The 25018-nt window shown below is 45.4% G+C and overlaps 1 protein-coding gene across 14 annotated transcripts in view; it reads right to left on the bottom strand.

The window, feature by feature from the left end:
- Nucleotides 1-25018, bottom strand: part of GRIP1 (glutamate receptor interacting protein 1) — a 583767-nt gene that overhangs the window by 245495 nt on the left and 313254 nt on the right. The window contains exon 1 of one of the 14 annotated variants that reach the window (XM_030548798.1): nucleotides 20290-20328. The exons of the other annotated variants lie outside the window; for them this stretch is intronic. The gene's annotated coding sequence lies outside the window, so the exon portion shown is untranslated. Of the gene's footprint in view, nucleotides 1-20289; nucleotides 20329-25018 lie in introns of those variants that run through there. 14 annotated transcript variants of the gene reach the window in all.

Genomic DNA, 25018 nt, shown 5'->3' with positions numbered 1-25018 from the left:
ATACAATTCCTTATTTCCAAACTAAATGCTGCAAAAACGAGAAACTGTTCAATGAATTTTCAAAATTTCTGTAAACAGGTGTGTGTTCAGAGACCAGTAGATAACTCAGCTATTTTACTTATCCAGCTTACATCTGGACCTGTAGCTGTTGCCCATCCTGAAGGCTAATATCCTAAGGGTATGTCTACACTGCCAGAGTTACATCGCCACTGAGAGAGCGCTGAAGGGAAACCGCTGTTGGGTGTTTACACTGTCAGCTGCCTGCTGCTACGAGTTGTGCAAAGGGAGAGGGGGTCACGGGGAATCCTGGGTCCTGTCCCAATGCCCCATGATGCATTGCTTCGCATCCCAGCAATCCCTGTGCTTCCGTCCACATTTGGCACCATCTTTCAATGGTCTGCATACTGCATGCTCTGCTCTGCCTCTTTCGTCTGCAGGAATGGATCCCGCACTGTTGACCAATATGCTGCTCACTCTCACTAACATGTCACAAGTGGCCGTGGAGTTATTTCTTAAACTACAAAGTTCGACATTGATCTCGCCACATGTAGTAGCTACGATACGAGATTGCTTGTGGCATTCATGGAGGTGCAGACCATAGTGGAATTGTTTCCCTGGGGTAATCACCTTCATTAAGAGACTCAAAAACACTCTTTGATTGACTGCTGCAGAGCAGAAAATGATATGTTACCACATGTCCTGCAATGTGGTAGGAAATCGCAGCAGTATTGATTGTAAAGGGCTTGGCTATGTCTATGAGCATCTATGTATGGGGCGGGCAAACTTTTTGACTTGAGGGCCGCATCGGGTTTTGTAAATTGTACGGAGGCCTGGGTTAGGGGAGGGGTTCGTAGCCCAGCTCACACCTCCTATCTGCACCCCCCCGGGACTCCTGCCCCTTCCAATCCCCCCTGTTCCCTGACAGCCCCTCTGGGACCCCTGCCTCATCCATACACCCCTACTCCCTTGTCCCATGACTGCCCCCGGGCCCCTGCCACTCCATCCAACACCTCCTTTCATTCCTGATGGTCCGTTCGTCCCCCCAGCCCCCCTGTCCCATCCAACCCACCCCTTCTCCCCATCCCGACTGCCCCCAGAACCCCTGCCCCTGACTGCCCTGCTGCCCCATCCAACCCCCCCTCCTTCCTGACTGCCCGGCTGGAGACAGGCCACGCTACCTCTGCCTTCACCACACAGCACAGAGACCGGGTCAGGCCGGGTTCTGCAGCTACGCTGTCCCAGGAGCTCACAGCCCTGCCACCCAGAGCATTGCGCCAGCGGCGGGGCGAGACAGTTGAGGCTGCAGAGGATGGGGGGCAGTTGGGGAGGGGCCAGGAGCTCGGGGCCGGGCAGGATGGTCCTGTGGGCCGGACGTGGCCCACAGGCCATAGTTTGCCCACCCCAATCTATGTGATGCTCCATATATGTGACTTGTGGCAAAACCACATCTGACTCTTTATAGGTTGCATCTCATGCTCAGCATTTGGAAATGACATCCAAATGTGCAAGATCACTTCTCCTGCCAAATATGGCCATTTTAAGATGTTTGTAATATCCTGCTTTATCAAAATAGTCAATGTCTCCTAAAGAAGTAACATGGGCCTGAATTATATTTTGCTGATGACACTAATTCAGTCATTTGAATAGTTGGTATTTATTTGCTAAATAGCCATCTCTAGTTTAACCTTTATACTGAAATTGAAGTGATTAGCATACATCCATTTCTGATAGTATGTAATTTTCAAGAACAAGGTTTTTCCCCCCAGAATGCTGCCTGCTATTAGAATTTATATTTGTTGCAATCAGTCTTCTTTACAGTTATTTGGAATTTTAAGATATTTTTAGGATGTTTCTTAGAAACAACAACATTAATGGAAGCTACACATAAATACTCAAAGGTATCCTGCAAAAAAACATGCATTATGAATCTCTGTATCCCCATAATTAGAACTTTCTGAATGTTTTGCCTTTTGGGCTGAAACTTTAAATAATCACAAAAATGTAGGGCTGAAAGAAGCCTTAGGAGGTCACCTAGTCCATCCTGCTGCACTGAGGCAGGATTAAGTACTCTCTAGACCACCCTAAACTGCCCAAAGGGAATATTACTGGAATATTTGAGTCAAAACATTCAGCTACTTTTTAATTTAATATATACATTTTCCACTGGAAAAAAATATAATTTTTTTTTTGTTTGCTGACAAATACCTCAAGGCAACTGAAGTTTAAAAGTTCACGTCTGGATGGTCTGTAGTGAGGAATAGTCAATGTGTATGTCTGAAAAATGAGAAGACCACTAATTTCTAGAACTTACTTTTCAAAAAATGTTGGGGGGTGGGAATAAGTGTAATTGGAACTCTTGCTACATTTTAAGTAGCTAGATGTCTTGTGGCACCATGAAGTTCCAGACAATTCTGTTACTCCACAGTGCAGTTGTTACTGCAAGTTTAAAACACAAAAGAGGAATCCCTTTTACATAGTTCTTTTCTTGGCCTCTGAAAGAATGAAGAACAATTGACCACCACCCACAACCACCACCACCACCTCCTGGAGAGTGGCTGCCCAGTTGGTTTACTTCCTGTAGTCATCTTTAGGGACAGATTAGGATGAACAGTGCTAAAATCATATTTCATATCAAGCAAAACTATCCCACTTCCCATACTAAGTCAGGTTCTCCCTGCATCCTGGATGGGAATATGAGGAATTGATGCCTCCTCCCACCTATAACCTGAAGCCACCATCTGTATATATTTCTGACATCTCTAGATAAATAAAAATCACACAAATTTCTTTTTTACCTTTTTTGGTATTAAACTTCCTTTAGAATAAATATGAAATAAAAAAAATACAGTTAGCTGAAGTTCAGTTAAGGAAATATGTCTTTGTACAGAAAGGCCCTGACTAGCAAATAAAAGAAAGGCCTTGAAATCAACTAGTTATAAGTCCAGAAAGAATGAAGTAGGGAGGATGTCTGGTTCAAAGAATAACTAATGAGATAAGGGAAAGTTTCTAAAAAGAAGGCCTCTGACTGATAGGGGTAACTGCAGATAGTTTTACATAAGACAAAAATAATCTTTTACATAAGACAAAAAGAGCCAACATGGCCCTTCCTATCCCACATATCAGTCTTAAAGCTTATGTGAACCCAGGTGCAGTGGGAAAAACCACTGGGCATCAAGAAGAAGGGGAGGAAAGGAGGTTGTAAACCTTATCTGGATTAAGATTGGAAATAAGGGTGAACTGTCTCAAATTTGGTTTTACCTGAAGTCAGTAATTGGCAATGACACCATCTGATTGCTAATGGGTACAAAAAAGTAAATTCTTGCTCACACCTGCCTGACCACATTGGAGCCAACCAACATGGGTCTGTGCACCCCTGGTGTTAGCTTGTCTGTAAGTAACTTGATCAAATATTTATAAATGTTTTGTTACTGTTTGGATGTAGTAAATTTCTTATTATGTGGGCTTTCTAGGCATGATTAGAGCAATTGCATAAGTATTTGGTCTTTGGATTTAATAAAGGACTTTATGGTTAAATTAGTGTTTGGTGGTATCCCATACAATTAATTTCAAATATTAATAATTCCAACACCTTCTATAAACTAAGCATTTTTGTAACCCTTAATATACACCCAGCTCATTACTCCTCTTCACACCACACTTTTCTTCTATACTTCACCAACAGCAGCTCTCTCTCTGCTTATGCAACATCTGCTTTATTTCAGTTTCCCTCCACTCCCTTCTTCCTCAGTATCCTCCTGTCATACCCTCATTTTCTCTCTCTCTCACTCTTTCATTTCTCTGCTCTTTTTTCTTTCCTATATCTCGCCTCATCCTTCCTCCCAATGTTTCACCTCCTCCTTCTATTTTGCCCACAATGACTCACCTCCTCTTTCATCCTTCCAGTTGCATCTCTCCCCTGCTAACTAGAAATAGCCCCAAAATTGGTATTTGCACGTGGCAAGGGGCCCCAGCAGATGACTAGGGTGCCAAGGATTCCTGAAAATTACACTCTCCTCCACACAGGCTACGCCTCCCTTTCGCTTGCATCCATGTAACTCTGCCCTTAATTCTGAAGAGCAACTACACAAATTGATACTCCTCTAAGCACCAAATATGCATAAACAGGAAGCCAATCTGACCTGAAAAAAACACTTGCAGTTAGGCATGTAGAACCTGCATTTCTGTGTGCAAATTGGATAACCGAGAACGCAAAGGTAGGTTTTGTACACATTTTTACAAGTACAAGCCAGGTGCCAGTTTCTGAAAATCTACCCCATCGTGTCTGACAAGTGCACTCTACTCCTGCTTTTTCACTAAACTGGGACTTAGGAGATCTCTGTTCACATCCTGGTTCTGCCTCAGACATCCTGTGTGAATTTGAGCTAGTTGCTTAATCTTTGTGTGCCTCTTTTCCTTCTCCATAAAACAGGGAGCAACTTTCTCAAACATACACAGATGGTGAGGATAAATTCATTAAATGTTTATGGGTCATTTTTATGACACTGGAGTGACAGGGTCAGACCAGAACCCAGAAAGATGCATGTATCACAACATCAGTATGCCAACTCTGGGCCCCTATTATTTAAAGTTCAGATGGGCCACCTTCACCCAAGCCCAACATTTACCAGATCAATAAAACAATATTCTAAACAATTTTCTCCTCTTAGGTACTTTCTGGCTCCCATTATCATAATATCTGAGCAGTCACAGACTTTACTGTATTTATCCTCACAACAGCCATGTGAGGTAGGAGATGGCTATTTTACAGAAAAGGAATTGAGGCACAGAGAGGCTAAATGACCATCCAGGAAGTCTATGGCGGCATAGTGCCTTGAACCCATATCCCTGAAGTCCTAGACAAGTAGCCTTACCTCTGGACCATCCTTCCTCAATTTGAAACCAACTTTGAAATCAGTATGAAAGCAAGCAATTCTGCATTCCATTTTGAACTAGTGTCCTCAAATGATCTCTGCACTTATTATATATATTAATGTAAATACTTTTTCTTATCTACTCAAGTATATCAGCCATCTGTCATCTGCTTTGAAATACTGTGTATCTGACAAGGGAGGTATTTCACTTCTTGCTCTCTGTCAAACTTTCACAAAGCTTGGGTAATGTAAACTGCAAATTAAAATGTTCTGAATTATTAATGTGAAGCAGTTTGCAATTCTTGAGTACATCATTGGGCAAGAAAGTTGTTGTCCAACCTTGTGAACAATAGCCAGGTTAGAGTGGAAAATAAAACATTTTTTCCCTCCATTACTTTTCATAACACGATCAAAGTGTTCTTTTGAACAAAAAGATAATGCTTGCAAACTATTAGCACTCATTAAATAGAATAAATCTGCTTCTTTTGTTCTTCACATGTGCAGTGCTGGAAATCCTATACAGCAATTACAGCAGGAACATTTTCTTAAGAAAAAATAATTTCTTTCCTTCTCCTTTGGCTGCCACAAAGCAGAGATTGCAGGTTTCAAAGCTTCCTTAAAACAATTCTTTCAAGCTGTCATAAACAGATAGCTAAGGGTTAATGTCTCTTTCACCTGAAACACCTGACCAGAGAACCAATCAGGAAACTGGATTTTTTCAACTTTGGGTGGAGGGAAGTGTGTCTCTGAGTCTTTTGTCTGTCTGCCTGTTTCCTCTGAGCTTTGGAGAAGTAGTTCTATTTTCTAGTCTTCTGTTTCTAAGTGTAAGGACAAAGAGATCAGATAGTAAGTTCTATGGTTTCTTTTCTTTGGTATTTGCATGAATATAAGTGCTGAAGTGCTTTGATTTGTATTCTTTTTGAATAAGGCTGTTTATTCAATATTCTTTTAAGCAATTGACCCTGTGTTGTATCATCTTAATACAGAGAGAACATTTGTATTTTTTCTTTCTTTTTATATAAAGCTTTCTTTTAAGACCTGTTGGAGTTTTTCTTTACTTCAGGAAAATTAAGTCTGTACTCACCAGGGAATTGGTGGGAGGAAGAAATCAAGGGGAGAGCTGTGTGTTGGATTGCTAGCCTGATTTTGCATTTCCTCTGGGTGAAGAGGAAAGTGCTTTTGTTCCAGGATTGGGAACGGAGAGGGGGAATCACTCTGCGTAGTTTCACAGAGCTTGTGTCTGTGTATCTCTCCAGGAGCACCTGGAGGGGGGAAGGGGAAAAGGATTATTTCCCTTTGTTGTGAGACTCAAGGGATTTGGGTCTTGGGGTTCCCAGGGAAGGTTTTTCAGGGGGACCAGAGTGCCCCAAAACACTCTAATTTTTTGGGTGGTGGCAGCAGGTACCAGGTCCAAGCTGGTAACTAAGCTTGGAGGTTTTCATGCTAACCCCCATATTTTGGACGCTAAGGTCCAAATCTGGGAATAAGGTTATGTCATGGTGGCAGCGGCGGGATATAGACAGAATCCAGAAGCCAGTAGGAATATTATATTTTTCTTTTCTCTGCTAAGGGCTTTTTAGCAGAGAGAAACAGTTTGGTTTTAAAAGGGAACCAGAGAGAAATTTTTTTTTCTGCTCTCTCTAGCAGTCTGTGGTTTGCATGTTAAGCGAGAAGACTGTTAAGGGTCTTTTGTCATGCAATAGCCCTCCCATTAGGAGGCAAAGTACCAGCACTTATATGCATGCAAATAAAGTGGTTTTTCTGGTTTCCCTTCATTGAACATTAGCTAGAGAGAAAAAAGGAAAAAAGCACTGTTGCTAGGCAGACTTCAGGAGGCAACAGAGAACCTGCAGTTCAGAGGATAAACACCGGAGGGCACCCCAACACAAGAAAACAGGAACCATGTCTACCAGGACAAAAATGGAGGCCGAAGACCAATTAAAAGAAGCTGAACACAGGCGACAACTGGAAATAAAACAAAAAGAGATGGAGATAAAAGAAAAGGAAGAAAGCATCAAACTGGCAGCCTTCCAAAGAGAACAGGCAGCCCAAGAGGCAGCACACAAAAGAAAACTAGAAGAAGAAGAAGCAGCCTACCGAAGGAAACAAGCAGAAGATGAGTTGGCCCACAGAAGGAAGCAAGAAGAAGAAGAGGCGGCCCACCGCCGAGACATGGAAAAACACCAAAAAGAAATGGAAAAACAACAAAAAGAAATGGAAAAACAACAAAAAGAAAATGAAGAGAAGGAAAAACAGAGAAAACATGAACTGGACTTGGCAAAAGCTGGGCTGCATGTGCCAGCCAACCCTAACAACCCGGCGCCAACTATTGCTCCACAGCACAGGAAATTTCCCACCTACAAGGCAGGTGATGACACCGAGGCCTTCTTGGAAAATTTTGAAAGAGCCTGTCTTGGGTACAGCATCCCCGAAGACCAGTACATGGTAGAATTAAGGCCACACCTCAGTCGACCTTTAGCAGAGGTGGCAGCTGAAATGCCCAAGCCGCAAATGAATGACTATAAACTTTTTCAAACCAAGGCCAGATACAGGATGGGGATAACCCCAGATCATGCCCGTCGGCGCTTCAGAACCCAAAAATGGAAACCAGAGGTGTCATTTCCCAAACACGCCTACTACATTGCAAAAAACTATGAGGCCTGGCTAACAGGAAACAACATTCAAACCTTGGAAGAAGTGAACCTCCTCATACAAATGGAGCAGTTCTTGGATGGTGTTCCTGAAGACATCACACGGTACATACAAGATAGAAATCCCAAAACTATCGCTGAGGCGGGGGAGATTGGAGCCAAATGGATGGAACTGGCAGAAAGCAAAAAAGCTACTGTCAAGGGGAACGATTACCCCAGGGGGCACACAGACCATAAACCCTACAACCGAGGACAGCCAAAGACCCTCCATACCACCCAAGTAAAGCCACAGATACCCTACTCTTCAACCTCACCAGTCTCCAGTAACTCACCTCGGCCCAGTGACCCATCAGATGGAAGATGCTTTAAGTGTAATGAACCGGGACATATCAAGGCCAACTGTCCCAAGAACACCATGCGAGTGCAATTCATTACACCACCATCACACCAAAGATCCCCAGGCCCGGATGCCTCTCAAATACCCTTGGAGCGAAGGGAAAATTTGAGAGTGGGCGGAAAGAAGGTTACTGCGTGGAGAGACACGGGGGCACAAGTGTCAGCTATCCACCAATCCTTCGTTGACCCCAAATTCATCAACCCAAAGGCCAAAGTTACAATTTACCCCTTCATGTCACAAGCTGTAGACTTGCCTACAGCTCAACTGCCTGTCCAGTACAAAGGCTGGTCAGGAATGTGGACTTTTGCAGTCTATGACAATTATCCTATCCCCATGCTACTGGGGGAAGACTTGGCCAACCAGGTGAGGCGGGCCAAGAGAGTGGGAATGGTTACCCGTAGCCAAACCAGGCAAGCTTCCAGACCCATTCCTGTTCCTGAGCCGTCCACAGAAGCCCCGTCTGTGTTACCAGAGACCCAGACAGAGGCAGTGTACCCGGATTCCATGCCTACCACTGAAACAGCCACAGCATCTCCAGTCCCAGGCCCGGAACTGGAACAGCAACCAGCACCAGCAAGTGCAACCACATCTTCAAACTCAACGCCAGAGGGCGCCAGCGAGCCAGAACTGGCAGAAGCAAAAGACAGCCATACCCAAAAGGCTCAGCCAGAGCCTGAAATACCCTCAGGTGCACCAGCGGAGAGCGGTTCACCAGCAACGGAAACAACCCCATCACCTACATCGCTTCCAGAGGGACCAAGCCCAAGTCCACAGTCTGAGGAAGAACTGGTGACCCCAGCCTCAAGGGAACAGTTCCAGGCTGAGCAGGAAGCAGATGACAGCCTTCAGAAAGCGTGGGCGGCGGCACAGAGCACCCCACCGCCTCTCAGCTCTTCTAATCGATCCCGGTTTGTTATAGACCAAGGACTTTTATACAAGGAAATTCTTTCTGGTGGACACCGGGAAGAATGGCAGCCGCAAAAACAGTTGGTGGTTCCAACTAAGTACCGGGGGAAGCTCTTAAGCTTAGCCCATGATCATCCCAGTGGCCATGCTGGGGTGAACCGAACCAAGGACCGGTTGGGGAAGTCCTTCCACTGGGAGGGGATGGGCAAGGACGTTGCCAAGTATGTCCGGTCTTGTGAGGTATGCCAAAGAGTGGGAAAGCCTCAAGACCAGGTCAAGGCCCCTCTCCAGCCACTCCCCATAATTGAGGTCCCCTTTCAGCGAGTAGCTGTGGATATTCTGGGCCCTTTCCCAAAAAAGACGCCCAGAGGAAAGCAGTACGTACTGACTTTAGTGGACTTTGCTACCCGATGGCCAGAAGCAGTAGCTCTAGGCAACACCAGGGCTAACACTGTGTGCCTGGCCCTAACAGACATCTTTGCCAGGGTAGGTTGGCCCTCTGACATCCTTACAGATTCAGGGTCTAATTTCCTGGCAGGGACCATGGAAAAACTGTGGGAAACTCATGGGGTGAATCACTTGGTTGCCACCCCGTACCACCATCAAACCAATGGCCTGGTGGAAAGGTTCAATGGAACTTTGGGGGCCATGATAAGAAAATTCATCAACGAATTCCCCAATAATTGGGACCTAGTGTTGCAGCAGTTGCTGTTTGCCTACAGGGCTGTACCACATCCCAGTTTAGGGTTTTCACCATTTGAACTTGTGTATGGTCACAAGGTTAAGGGGCCATTACAGTTGGTGAAGCAGCAATGGGAGGGGTTTACGCCTTCTCCAGGAACTAACATTCTGGACTTTGTAAGCAACCTACAAAGCACCCTCCGACACTCTTTAGCCCTTGCTAAAGAGAACCTAAAGGATGCTCAAGAAGAGCAAAAGGCCTGGTATGACAGACATGCCAAAGAACGTTCCTTCAAGGTAGGAGACCAGGTTATGGTCTTGAAGGCGCAACAGGCCCATAAAATGGAAGCATCATGGGAAGGGCCATTCACGGTCCAAGAGCGCCTGGGAGCTGTGAACTACCTCATAGCATTTCCCAATTCCTCACTAAAGCCTAAAGTGTACCATGTTAATTCTCTCAAGCCTTTCTATTCCAGAGACTTACAGGTTTGTCAGTTTACAGTCCAGGGAGATGATGCTGAGTGGCCTGACGGTGTCTACTACGACGGGAAAAAAGACGGTGGCGTGGAAGAGGTGAACCTCTCAACCACCCTGGAACCTCTGCAGCGGCAACAAATCAAGGAGCTGTGCACTAGCTTCGCCCCATTGTTCTCAGCCACCCCAGGACGGACTGAACGGGCATACCACTCCATTGATACAGGTAATGCTCACCCAATCAGAACCCCACCCTACCGGGTGTCTCCTCATGCCCAAGCTGCTATAGAACGGGAGATCCAGAACATGCTACAGATGGGTATAATTCGCCCATCTACCAGTGCATGGGCATCTCCAGTGGTTCTGGTACCCAAACCAGATGGGGAAATACGCTTCTGCGTGGACTACCGTAAGCTAAATGCTGTAACTCGTCCGGACAACTATCCAATGCCACGTACTGATGAGCTATTGGAAAAGTTGGGACGTGCCCAGTTCATCTCTACCATAGACTTAACCCAGGGGTACTGGCAAGTACCGCTAGATGAACCTGCCAAGGAGAGGTCAGCATTCGTCACCCATACGGGGGTGTATAAATTCAATGTCCTTCCTTTCGGCCTTCGAAATGCACCCGCCACCTTCCAGAGGCTGGTAGACGGTCTACTAGCTGGACTGGGAGAATTTGCAGTTGCCTACCTCGATGATGTGGCCATTTTTTCAGACTCCTGGCCCGAACACCTACTCCACCTGGAAAAGGTCTTTGAGCGCATCAGGCAGGCAGGACTAACTGTTAAGGCCAAAAAGTGTCAAATAGGCCAAAACAGAGTGACTTACCTGGGGCACCAGGTGGGTCGAGGAACCATAAACCCCCTACAGGCCAAGGTGGATGCTATCCAAAAGTGGCCTGTCCCAAGGTCAAAGAAACAGGTCCAATCCTTCTTAGGCTTGGCCGAATACTACAGGCGATTTGTACCACACTACAGCCAAATCGCTGCCCCATTGACCGACCTAACCAAAAAGACCCAGCCAAATGCCGTTAAGTGGACTAATGAGTGTCAAAAAGCCTTTACCCAGCTTAAGGCAACGCTCATGTCTGACCCTGTACTCAGGGCCCCGGATTTTGACAAACCATTCCTCGTAACCACAGATGCATCTGAGCGTGGTATAGGAGCAGTGCTCATGCAGGAAGCAACAGATCACAACTTCCATCCTGTCGTGTTTCTCAGCAAGAAACTGTCTGAGAGGGAAAGTCACTGGTCAGTCAGTGAAAAGGAATGCTATGCCATTGTGTACGCCCTGGAAAAGCTACGCCCATATGTTTGGGAACGGCGGTTCCAACTACAAACTGACCATGCTGCACTAAAGTGGCTTCATACTGCCAAGGGGAACAACAAGAAACTTCTTCGTTGGAGTTTAGCTCTCCAAGATTTTGATTTTGAAATTCAACACATCACAGGAGCTTCTAACAAAGTTGCTGATGCACTCTCCCGTGAGAGTTTCCCAGAATCCAGTAGTTAAAAAGTGTTCTTAAAATGTAAAAGTCTGTTAGTTATATACTTAGTAGTATATGTAAAGGTGCATGTGTTGTATTAATCTGTTTATTTTCAAGTTCTAGAAGGAAATTGCCGCCAGTGAGCTTCCCCACTGTCTGCAATTTGGGGGGCGTGTCATAAACAGATAGCTAAGGGTTAATGTCTCTTTCACCTGAAACACCTGACCAGAGAACCAATCAGGAAACTGGATTTTTTCAACTTTGGGTGGAGGGAAGTGTGTCTCTGAGTCTTTTGTCTGTCTGCCTGTTTCCTCTGAGCTTTGGAGAAGTAGTTCTATTTTCTAGTCTTCTGTTTCTAAGTGTAAGGACAAAGAGATCAGATAGTAAGTTCTATAGTTTCTTTTCTTTGGTATTTGCATGAATATAAGTGCTGAAGTGCTTTGATTTGTATTCTTTTTGAATAAGGCTGTTTATTCAATATTCTTTTAAGCAATTGACCCTGTGTTGTATCATCTTAATACAGAGAGAACATTTGTATTTTTTCTTTCTTTTTATATAAAGCTTTCTTTTAAGACCTGTTGGAGTTTTTCTTTACTTCAGGAAAATTAAGTCTGTACTCACCAGGGAATTGGTGGGAGGAAGAAATCAAGGGGAGAGCTGTGTGTTGGATTGCTAGCCTGATTTTGCATTTCCTCTGGGTGAAGAGGAAAGTGCTTTTGTTCCAGGATTGGGAACGGAGAGGGGGAATCACTCTGCGTAGTTTCACAGAGCTTGTGTCTGTGTATCTCTCCAGGAGCACCTGGAGGGGGGAAGGGGAAAAGGATTATTTCCCTTTGTTGTGAGACTCAAGGGATTTGGGTCTTGGGGTTCCCAGGGAAGGTTTTTCAGGGGGACCAGAGTGCCCCAAAACACTCTAATTTTTTGGGTGGTGGCAGCAGGTACCAGGTCCAAGCTGGTAACTAAGCTTGGAGGTTTTCATGCTAACCCCCATATTTTGGACGCTAAGGTCCAAATCTGGGAATAAGGTTATGTCATGGGAGGGCTATTGCATGACAAAAGACCCTTAACAGTCTTCTCGCTTAACATGCAAACCACAGACTGCTAGAGAGAGCAGAAAAAAAAATTTCTCTCTGGTTCCCTTTTAAAACCAAACTGTTTCTCTCTGCTAAAAAGCCCTTAGCAGAGAAAAGAAAAATATAATATTCCTACTGGCTTCTGGATTCTGTCTATATCCCGCCGCTGCCACCATGACATAACCTTATTCCCAGATTTGGACCTTAGCGTCCAAAATATGGGGGTTAGCATGAAAACCTCCAAGCTTAGTTACCAGCTTGGACCTGGTACCTGCTGCCACCACCCAAAAAATTAGAGTGTTTTGGGGCACTCTGGTCCCCCTGAAAAACCTTCCCTGGGAACCCCAAGACCCAAATCCCTTGAGTCTCACAACAAAGGGAAATAATCCTTTTCCCCTTCCCCCCTCCAGGTGCTCCTGGAGAGATACACAGACACAAGCTCTGTGAAACTACGCAGAGTGATTCCCCCTCTCCGTTCCCAATCCTGGAACAAAAGCACTTTCCTCTTCACCCAGAGGAAATGCAAAATCAGGCTAGCAATCCAACACACAGCTTTCCCCTTGATTTCTTCCTCCCACCAATTCCCTGGTGAGTACAGACTTAATTTTCCTGAAGTAAAGAAAAACTCCAACAGGTCTTAAAAGAAAGCTTTATATAAAAAGAAAGAAAAAATACAAATGTTCTCTCTGTATTAAGATGATACAACACAGGGTCAATTGCTTAAAAGAATATTGAATAAACAGCCTTATTCAAAAAGAATACAAATCAAAGCACTTCAGCACTTATATTCATGCAAATACCAAAGAAAAGAAACCATAGAACTTACTATCTGATCTCTTTGTCCTTACACTTAGAAACAGAAGACTAGAAAATAGAACTACTTCTCCAAAGCTCAGAGGAAACAGGCAGACAGACAAAAGACTCAGAGACACACTTCCCTCCACCCAAAGTTGAAAAAATCCAGTTTCCTGATTGGTTCTCTGGTCAGGTGTTTCAGGTGAAAGAGACATTAACCCTTAGCTATCTGTTTATGACACAAGCTAATAACATTTTAAGTGCAAATGGGAGGGAGAAGGAAGAAAGAAAAATCCAGGACAGTAATCATGTAATTTGCTCTCATCTACTATACCTAGTGGCCATTTCAGGAATGGGAGCCAAGAGGCCTGGAGTCTAACCCTGACAGCTGCTGACTGGTGGTGTGGCATTGAGTCAGTCACATCTCCATTTCCTCACGGACAAATGGCAGCAATAATAATCATACTTATCCAACTTTCTGCAGCATGTTCAAATCTCTGAATAAGATAGGCTTTTTAAGATCAAGGTGGGATCTAGAATCCAGGCTCCCATTACTCCTGGAACGTAATGTAAGTAATGTTTCCAGAAAAAACAACCCATGTTACTTGCTGGAATGGTGCAGCAGGATTTGTACGAGCATTCACCAACCCCAAAAGAATTTCCTTTTTGGAAACTACCAGTGAAACAGAAAACTAACAAATTTAAAACTGATAAAATAAATGCATAAGATGTAATTAACCTGTGGAACTCACTGCCACAATGTCTCAATGGGGCCAGGAGCTTAGTGGGATTCCAGAAAGGATTAGATATGAATAAAGGGAATATCCACAGTGCTTTAAAGAAGATAAAAATTATATTTTTAAAAGGGACACATGTTTATAGTACAGAGTATAAACCAAACACTAACAGGTTATGAAGAAACTTCTCCCATTGATAGGCTATTCCATGATTGTCCCCTACAGGCTTTCTTGCATCTTTTTCAGAAGCATCTACCATTGCTGAGAAAAGGCTACTGAACTCTGTGTGGTCCACTTATTTCAGCCTATGAAGCAATTCCTATGTACCAGTTGCAAATGAAGCTTCAAAATTTTGCTCCAGCCCTCTATTTTGTCTTCCTCTTGATAGGTTTGTTTGCTATTTCAACAACCAAAAATGGACCAGAAACACTATGGGCCTAGATTTACAAATATGAGCACTTAAAATATACACTGTACCTTGATAAAACACCCCTCGATATAACACGAATTTGGATATAACGTGCTAAAGCAGTGCTCGGGGGGGGGGGGGGCCAGCGCACTACGGTGGATTAAAGCAAGTTCAGTATAACACAGCTTCACCTACAACACGGTAAGATTTTTTGGCTCCCAAGGACAGCATTATATCGAGGTAGAGGTGTATATGTAAAAAATACATAGGCAGCTGTTCTCAAACCCGCTAGTAATATATGTGCAAAAGCCCAACTGAGCATGTAAATCAAATAATTGTGCACCTAAGAACCTATGTATAAAACTCAACCAACATGTGCAATTCTTTGAAAATGCCACCTGGGTCTCAATCTTTCTAAATTTGGTCATATGTTTAGAATTATCTGTGCATGACAAATTTTAAATATTGTTATTCCAGATATTCTTCTTTCTTCCAATGTAGGCCTCATGTATTGGTTTTTTTTTAATTTTGACTAGCTTTTCTCTTTTTAACAAAAAATATACTAACAATAAAAGGCTGCCAAGATAGAATTTATATTCAGGATCATTTTCCATGTACATGTTAGTAATCAGCTGCTATATTCAATATAATTTGATGCTCAGAAACAGTGGAAATTTTAGGGGAAGATATATCATATATACTCATTCATAAGCCGAATATTTTTGGTAAAAAAATGACACATCGAAGAGCGGGGGGTTGGCTTATAAATGGATCTACACCCCAAATTTGATGATTTTAAACTCTATGAAATCATTGAATTGAATATCTCATACATTGTCATTTTGTTGACTTGGCGCTTCTGCAGGCACCGAGCCCCTCAGCTCTCAGTGTCCACGGTTTGCCGTTCCCAGCCAATGGGAGCTGTGGAAAGTGGCACCACTTCCCGCAGCTCCCATTGGCTGGCAACGGTGAACCGTGGACACTAGGAGGTGAGGGGCTCGGTGCCTGCAGAAATGCCAACAAAATGTCCCGACTTGCCAGCAGCTTACCCTGACGGGCCAGGAGCCAAAATTTGCCAACCCCTGAAATATAGGGTCAGATTATGAAAGGATCATATAGTTTTTGCTATTTTTACCTAACCATCTTGGGGGGTCGGCTTATGCACAAACGGGCTAATGAACGAGTATATACGATATGTCCCCTCTCCATCTGTTTCAAATCCTTTGTCATCCTTTTCATTTTATCCTTTTGAAGATTTTTAAGCCAGATGTTAATGGGTCACTTTCCCCCCATATTATGTTGACTCAGCATATAGCCATATTAATGTCAACTCAATATACAGTTAACAACAGGTGGCATCAGTAGCAGCAGTGAACCCTTGAACCCACCATTTTAAATATTAAAATGGCAATTTCACAGAACCTTTAGGGCAAATTCAAGCTACACACATACTTCCAGCACTTATGTCCCGATGTGTCATGTGGATGGAGTTCACATGTACACAGGGCCGGCTCCAGGCACCAGCACTCCAAGCATGTGCCTGGGGCAGCACTTTCCAGTGGGCAGCACTCCAGCTCCTTTTTTTTTTTTTGCTTGGGGCGCAAAAAGCTGGAAGCTGGCCCTGAGCAGAGGTGAGCTGCAGCGGTGGGGGTGTGCGGGGAAGGCCGCAGGAAGTAACCCGGGGGGGTGGCAGAAGAACCGCTCCCCCACAGGTCACCTCTGCTCCACTGCTGCCTGCTCCCTTGAGTGCGCTGCCACTCTGCTTCTCCCCCCTCCCTCCCAGGCTTGCCGCGCAAATCTGCTGTTTTGTTGCAAGCCTGGGAGGGAAGGGGCAGAAGCAGAGCAGCGGAGGTGCACGCAGGGAAGCAGGCAGAGTGGAGGTGAGCCGCAGTCACGGGGGACGCGGGTAGGGCTGTAGGAAGTAATCCTGGGGAGGGGGGCAGAGGAACCGCTCCCCCCAGCTCACCTCTGCCTCCTCCCCTGAGCACGCCGCCGCTCCACTTCCCCCCTCCTCTCCCAGGCAAGCCTAGGAGGGAGGGAAGGAGGGTGAGGACGGGAAATGCAGTGCGCCTGGGGGAGGAGGCGGGGCCAGGGTTTTGGGGAAGGGGTTGGAATGGGGAGAGGAAGGGGCGGAGCTGGGACAGGGCCTGGGAGGCGTGGGAAAATTTTTTTGCTTGGAGCGATAAAAAACTTGGAGCCAGCCCTGCATGTACTAAGTAACATGCTAACGTCAACCTTTGGAGACCAAAGCTAAACATTCTGATTCCTACCGGCTACGAGTAAAATTAATTGAACTTGTTGGTTGAACTTACAGACTCTAGGACTGGAAGGGACCTCGAGAGGTCATCGAGTCCAGACCCCTGCCCTCATGGCATGACCAAATACTGTCTAGACATCCCTGATAGACATTTATCTAACCTACTCTTAAATATCTCCAGAGATGGAGATTCCACAACCTCTCTAGGCAATTTATTTCAGTATTTAACCATTTAGTTCTTGTTTTATTTATGCAGATATTTCCATTGCTTCTCTAGAACTTTAGACACTTGACACAATCTTACTGAACAGTACTTTTCAAGCACAAAATCACCACACTAGTTGAGTTAGTTGTCCCTACTCAGGAGAGATCTTTTCTCCCAATAGCTAGGGATGGAGTGGGATTTGCTTCTCACCCAGATATTAACATACATAATGGGTCCCCCACCCTCAGCTTGCAGGTTTAGTCCTCTGGCTAATAGGTGTCTGATAGAACTTCCAAGTCCCATGCATGAGTGAATGAAATGATACACATAAAGGTGTATGTGGGTGAAAATGTCAATAGGTGTGGGGTTTAGAGGAAAAACGAGAGAGAAAAGTTTTGAAAAGAGAGGCACGTTATTGGGAAAGACAGATTTTAGTGGGCAATGGGAGAAGGAGAGAGAAGATATAGGAGACAACAAAATGTAAGGAAAGTAAGACAGACAGAAATACAATGCAGTGGAGAGGAAACAAACCCTGAAGAAAACTCAGGAAACGATATTCTATGATGAGATACATCTATTTTATTCCTTTAAAGCACAAAGGGCATAGGCTTTGACTAGGCACAGTGCCAAGGGTATTTTGCACCCTGGCTAGTGGACTCAGTCTTTGCCCCATTACGTATCAGGTAAATGTTTCAAACCCTGAAACTAGTCACTTGACCTGTGAACACATTGCAAAAAATTAACCCATGCTCTTGCACCAACAGAAATGTCAAGAGCATTGTTAGGGACCTTATTTACTGTACACAGACTTTGCTTAAAAAGTACACAGAATGCCTAAAAAAGATTTTTATATATGTGGGAAAACCACCTGAAAATTAAGCTATGGAGTCTGGTAAAAATCATGGCTTGGGATACAGGAAAATATGTTTCATTTCCAGAGGCTTTGGTCACAGAGGCTCTTCAGTGCAACTGTAACAGCTGTGCCACAAAGATCAGTTATTGTGGTTACTTGAACAAAAATTAAACCAAACATAACCTGAATCATAGGCACTGACTCCATTGGTGTTCCAAGGCTCAAGCCCCCATCCAAAAAAAATTAAAAAATACAGGGGCTACTTAGCACCCTCAGGGCCACATTAATCTTTTGTGGGCTCTGGCGTCTAGACCGTGGCCCTGTCCTCAACTCCGCCTCAAGGCTCCACCCCTGTATGGCCTCTTCCACCCGGGGCCCTGCCTGTGCTCCACCCCAAGGTCCTGTCCCTGCTCAGACTCTTCCCTCCAAGGCCCCTCCCATACTCCACCTCAAGGCCCCACCCCTGCTTGGCCTCTTCCCCCCCCCCCCAAGGCCCTGACCACCACTCACACAGAGAGGAGGGAGAGGAAGGGAGCACCCACCAGCAAACCAAAAGTCAGCATCTGTGACCTGAATCCAATTCTACCAATCCTTTTGTAAGTGCCTCACCGTCTTGACTGCCTCACATGAATCTTGCTATGCTTTTTAAAAAGAAACAAGACAAGGAATTATAAAATAAAAGGAAACAGCTTCTCTCCAGGTATTCAAAGTTCTGTTAGCTTGCAAAATATCGGCAATAGTCTGTTTGAATACCATATTCTAGAAGTTTTTGGCTAGCTGCTACTCCAGTGACCTGTCACACATACTATAAGAGGTCATCAGATAGCAGCTTCTCCACTGCAAATCTGTAGAATTGAAAGGCATGCTCTGTACTCCAGAACAGCTCATCGCTCTGCCCTTCATTTTAGCCTTATCTCAAAGCACTTGGAATATGACGACAACAGAGAAACTTGGCTGAGCACAAATTTACAGTGAAACCTTCTTAATCTGCTGTTCAGGGGATGAGGCAGCTAACCATGAAACTAATTTAGCTTTGAACTTCAGTCACCTACATATGCCAGCAAGTTTTTAATCACTGCTGTGTGCTGTATACTTAACATGTACTATCTTGTGTAATTATGGTTTACTGTGTGCACTTCACATAAGTGGCTTTCACAAACTCTTTGGCATGCACAGAATGACACAATACTGCGAAGTGCTACGCGTGTACATTTAAGGTTGAGGAAAAATGGTTTTATACTGTATTATCTGAGAAATACTGTGTTGTCAGGTAATTTAAGACTGAGTATATGCACAAAGGAGCAGAGTTAACCTCAACTGCAGTGCTTCCCAATTTTCAAGTACTCAACTGTGCAATCTTAGCACTCTTTTAGAGGCCAGTCTAACTTTCAGTGAAGTCAACGGGAGCCTTTCCATTGACTTCAGTGGGAGCTGGTTTAGAGCCTTATACACCTCTACCCCGATACAACGCAACCCGATATAACACGAAGTCGGATATAACGCGGTAAAGCAGTGCTCCGGGTGTGCAGGACTGCGCACTCAGGTGGATCAAAACACATTTGATATAACGTGGTTTCACCTATAACACGGTAAGATTTTTTGGTTCCCGAGGACAGCGTTATATCGGGGTAGAAGTGCACTTTTTTTGGATTATAGCTTTATATGAGGACCTTAAACTATATTACTAGTTAATGGAATCCAGTCTGCAAAGGCAACCTTTAAACTTGGTAGGATGGAGTGAAATTTTCTTTTTTTTTTTTTTTAAAGATAAGTAACAAAATAAAAAGAACCAGCTTTTCCCCAAGAATTCAAAGTTCTGTAAGCTTCCAACAAATTGTCAACAATACATTTAAACTCCATATTCTGGAAATTGTGACTAGACACTACTCCAGTGACCTGTCTTGCACACTTTAAAAGAGCAAAATGTGGGAACTCCTCCCCTGCAAACCTCAGGAGCTTGGAAAGTGCTTTGTACCCACATAGTCCAAAATTGTTCAACAATTTGCACTCCAGTATTGTTTTAAAAATCACTGCCAAGATCATGACTGCAAAATTTCACTCCAAAAGGTAAAAGCTTCAGAGATTTGTGTGTGAATAAAAGCAGGCGATTAAAATCGAAACTCCCATGCAGCGCTAACTCTAGGGATTGCTGCTGCTCTGTGCAACATTTTGTTATGTCAACAATCTCAATTATTATTAATGAAACTGGTAATCAAAATGGGCACAGCAAGAAACTTATCAGTGCAGAAACTGGCAGTGTTTCTTGAATTTTTAAAAACCAGATTTAATATGGACCAATACCAAAGCTGGGAATCAGCATGCTACAACACAATTTTATTTTGACTAACATTTTTTATAAAAACGGTATCACTAAACACACTATAGAATTAAATATTAGTTAAAGTAAACTAATAAATAGCAGAGTAAGATATGGAAATGGGAGAAAATACATTATTTCCAGATTAGATTTTAAAAGATACAGAGCACATACCTTTGAAGTGTACTTCATTTCAAGGGGCTTCACTCATTTAGTCCCAAAATTACCCGGCTCTCACACATACTTTGTGTCCCCTCACTTTTACTGTTGACAATTATTTACACTGGAAATAAAGAATCATGAAACTGAGGTAAGAGTTATTTACACCAAGGGAATAAATCCCACAGCATTTTAAGTTTTCCTCATGAATAATTGTGTTCCTCTCATGGTGCCATATGTGGAGTCCCACATTTGCTCCTTGGCTTGTCGAGAGGTATGATGGAGACTCCGTGTGATAAAAAGGAAGGCTGTTCTACATAGCGGCTTCTGCAGCTACAGTGCCTTTTGCAGGAAATTAACCAAAATGATGTGAAGGGAATACACTGGTCAATGCTAGATATGTGCTGGTCAATGGCAGATATGCAGAAGGACCAGGGAGGGGAGCAGAGTGACAAAGTCTGAGAAGAACAGTGGGAGAAGGCAACAATGGATTTTAAAAATAAGGAAGGTAGTTAACATTGAATTGGAGTCTGAACTGAATGGGGAACTACTGGAAACATTTGAGGAAAAGGTTATTAGTGATATGGGCAGAGTGCTCTGTAAGCATAAAAAGGCAGGTGGAAGTAATATGCACATGATGGAGTTTGGAATTATAGCCCACACAGACCATAGAGGAGGGAGTTGCATTAGTCAAGGGAAAAGGACGAAGGCCTGGCTGAGGATTAACTATTAATATAGCTAAGGCAGATATAAGACAGGAGAGAAGAGAAGTGACACCAAGGCTTAGGACAGTAGTGGTGTAACATAGATGCTTTATACTGCAACATTTGATTTGTAACTCCTAAGAGTGGGAGAGAAACACTGAGAAGGAAACAAGGATTTCAGGTTGAATACACAGTGTCTCTGCACACATGCAAAGAGCAGGGCTGGGCAACTCTGCTAGAAGGGCCAGGAAACATTCAGAAGTAGGGTTTGACAGTTACTAAACATGCTCAGTGACCGTTTCTAAAGGTATATGGGAGGTTTTCATGGAGGACAAGCAGTATTGCAGGCTCCACACATTCACAGTCTGAGAGCCGAGTGGGGGTGGGAAAGTTATAAATATAGGAGTTTAAACAGCCCACTGGACTCAGTGGCTGATTGACACAGGACCAAGAGACATATCTGCTGTGTGTGATGGATTCCAACACCTGTATCACTCTGGATAAAGGTACAGATTTCCTGTTTCACCAAGAACTGAAGAGAGTTAAACACTGGAACAGATTCCACAACTTCCCTAGGCAATCTCCATCTCTGGAGATATTTAAGAGTAGGTTAGATAAATGTCTATTAGGGATGGTCTAGACAGTATTTGGTCCTGCCATGAGGGCAGAGGACTGGACTCGATGACCTCTCGAGGTCCCTTCCAGTCCTAGAGTCTATGAGTCTATGAGATCAGTCAGCTATTAACCCAAGGACTGGAAAGCTGCTAGCCGTAAGGATCCCCAGGCTTTTGTTTGTTGAGAAGGCTCTGGAAAAGAACAGAGATGCTGCCATTCTTCTCAGGGTATGTCTCCACTACAGAGCCTTTGTGGGCACAGCTATGCCGGTACCGCCCTTTAGCATAGACACAGTGTACGCTAACAGAAGGAGTTTTTCTGTTGGTGTTAGGAACACAAATTCCCCAAACAACATTAGCAATGTCAGTGGTTCTCAACTTATTTACCATTGTGAGCTGCAGGGCAGCAGCAGCCCCCTGGACCCCTGCCACACAGGGCTAGCCAGCTGCCCTACCCCAGGGCTCCAGAGCTCACGAGACTGGCCAGCTGCCAGACCCTGGACTCCTGGAGCTCACAGGGCTGGAAAGCTGCCCAACCCCGGACCCTCAGAGTTTGTGGGGCCAGGCAGCAGCCTTAGACCCCCAATCCCACGGGGCAGGCCGGGAGCCCCGACCCCGCCATGCTGGGCAGTGGGGCAGGCTGGACCTCACTGCACTGGGCAGCCAGGAACCCAGACCCCACTACGCAGGCCAGCCTTTAGCACACAGATGAGCTGGGCTGCAGCTGTGTGCTAATTGGGCCGCATGCAGCCCATGGGCTGAGAACCGCTGAGCTACGTTGACAGAAGCCCTCTTCCGTCAACATAGCTGTGTCTATACTGGGGGTTTTGTCAGCATCGGGGATGTGCGTGTGGGGGGAGGTTAACACCCCTGGCCAATACAAGTATGCTGATACAAAATTTCAGTGTAGATCAAGCCTCAAACTCTGAAGAATCCAGCTGACACACACTACACATTATGGCTACACACCAGAGTCTGTGAAATCCTCTGTGCAAGAAGATTAGAGGGGAATGTGTTTATATGCATGTGCTGATGTATAGAAGTGTAAATGTTATGCTGAATCCTTGCATTTAAACGGTGTAACTGGAACAAAGAATGCTAGTAGATTTACTGTTTTATAAGTTTTGTTAAAAAAATATTTGTAAGTATTCCAAATACCATTTACAATGTCTGTGTGTATATTAAAAGTTCGTTTGCTAAAAAAAAATAGTATGGTACACTATCTTTGAAGCTAACTGGGAACTGTTAATGCAGGGTCGACAACCTATGGCACGCATGCCAAAAACAGCATGTGAGCCAATTTTTAATGGCATGCTGGAGCCTGCCGGGACTCCAGCATGCCACTAAAAATCCTGCCCAGCCCGGCATGCTCTCCTCTGCCCTCCACTTCCCCTGCAGGGGCAGGGAGCAGAAGCATAGCCGTGCACACGGGGTGGGCAAATGGCCCCACTCTCCTGGCACGGCAAGCTGCGAGGTCCGCGCTCCCGGGCTGGAGCGCCAGCCGAACGCAGCAAGCTGCCGGCCCCTCTCCCGCCTTCTCCCCTCCCCTGGAGCCATGCCGCCACGTGCAGTGCTCTGGGGGTTGGGGCTGCGTGCTCCCGAGGGCAGCGTTTGGCTCCGCGGGGAGGCAGACATGCTCCCCACTTACCCAGAGGGCGGGGCTGTGTGCTGCCGTGGAGCAGCATATCTAGCTGTGTGTGGAGCCTCATGGTAAGGGGTCCAGGGCTGGGGGGGTTGGATAAGGTGTGGGGGCAGTTAGGGAACAGGGAGCAGGGTGGGTTGGATGGGGTGGGGGATCCCGGTGGGGGTGGTTAGGGGTGCGGGGACTTGGATGGGGCATGGGAGTTCTGGGGTTTGTGAGGGGACGGGGGTGAATAGGGGTCAGGGCAGTCAGGGGACCGGGAGCAAGGAGGGTCCTGGAGGTGGGGAAGTTAGGGTGGGGGTTCTCTGAAGGCGATGGTCAGGGGACAAGGAGCTGGGGGGGGTTGTATGAGTTGGGAGTTCTGGGGGTCTTGTCAGGAGGCAGGGGTGTGGAAAGGGGTTGGAGCAGACAGGGAGTGGGGGGGCTGGATGGGTCGGGAGTTCTGGGGGTCCTGTCAGGGGGCGGGGAGCGGTTGGATAGGCATGGGAGTCCCGGGGGTCTGGCTGGGGACGGGGGTGTGGATAAGGGTCGGGGCAGTCAGGAGACAGGTAGGAGGTAGAGTCCAGTCTGGGAACAAGGAACAGAAAGGCTTAGATAGGGGGTGGGGTCCTGGGAGGCAGGGGTCCCAGGAGGGGGTAGTCAGGGGACAAGGAGCAGCGGGGTTAAGAGTTTTTAGGGGGGCAGTCACCCATCACTCTCCCCTGAGCCCTGACCCCCGACTCCCCCCCCCCCCCACCATGCCCTCTGCCCTGAGCCCTGCACCTCTCCCAGGCCCCTGCCCTGGGCCCTGTACCTCCCTCATACATACTCAGCCCTCTGCTTGACTCCTTCATCCCCCTCTACACCCGCAACCCTAGCCTTGACTCTGGCACCCCCACCCATACCCAGCACCCCCTCTGCCCTGACACCTATACCCCCTCCCATACTCAACCCCCAGCCCTGACTCCAGCCCTCTGCCTCCAGCTCTCTGGGTCCTGGCCACCAGCCCCGCATAACCCGCTGTTGGTCTGGGGTTCTGACTGACGGACCCTTGCTAGCCGGGGTCCCGGTCGCAGGCCTCGCTCAGCCAGCTGCCAGCCTAGGTGAACAGAACCCCAGACCAGTAGCGGGCTGAGCGGGCCAGCAGCGTAAGATCAACATTTTAATTTCATTTTAAATGAAGCTTCTTAAACATTTTGAAAACCCTGTTTATTTTACAATACAACACTAGTTATATAATATATAGACTTCTAGAGAGAGACCTTCTAAAACACATTAAAATGTATTACTGGCATGCGAAACCTTAAATTAGAGTGAATAAATGAAGACTCGGCACATGGCTTCTGAAAGGTTGCTGACTCCTGTGTTAATGGCTACATTCAGGTTTTTACATACAATAGGCCTGAATTTGATTCTGTTTAAAGCTATCTGAAAAGTTCTGAAAAGACAGAACTCTGGCCTCGGTTTCAGCAAAGAGTTAAGCTGAGGTACAGTAAGGAGGGGGGTTTAACAGAATTACCCAGAATATTGCCTCTGCATCCCTCTAACCTGTAAGAGTGGCAAATGAGAATAATTATGTTTGGAGTGTCCCCTGGTGCTCAGCAGAAACAATTCAGTCTAAGATATTTAGCTGAAAGAAAAAGGGAAGAAGTTACAAATTTACTTTATCAAGATAGAAGGGAAACATTGAAAGTGTCAAAAGATATACACAGCTGAGGACCAGGTAGCGATAGCTGAAGTTCATGTTTAGGTGACTAATAGGCTTAAGTGGAACTACAATGTATGCAACTTATATGTGAATTCTA

The sequence above is a fragment of the Gopherus evgoodei genome, chromosome 1, assembly GCF_007399415.2.
Source record: "Gopherus evgoodei ecotype Sinaloan lineage chromosome 1, rGopEvg1_v1.p, whole genome shotgun sequence".
Taxonomy (NCBI): domain Eukaryota; kingdom Metazoa; phylum Chordata; order Testudines; family Testudinidae; genus Gopherus; species Gopherus evgoodei.
The sequence above is the reverse complement of the archived record's forward strand: the minus strand, read 5'-3'. Positions and strand labels throughout refer to the sequence as shown.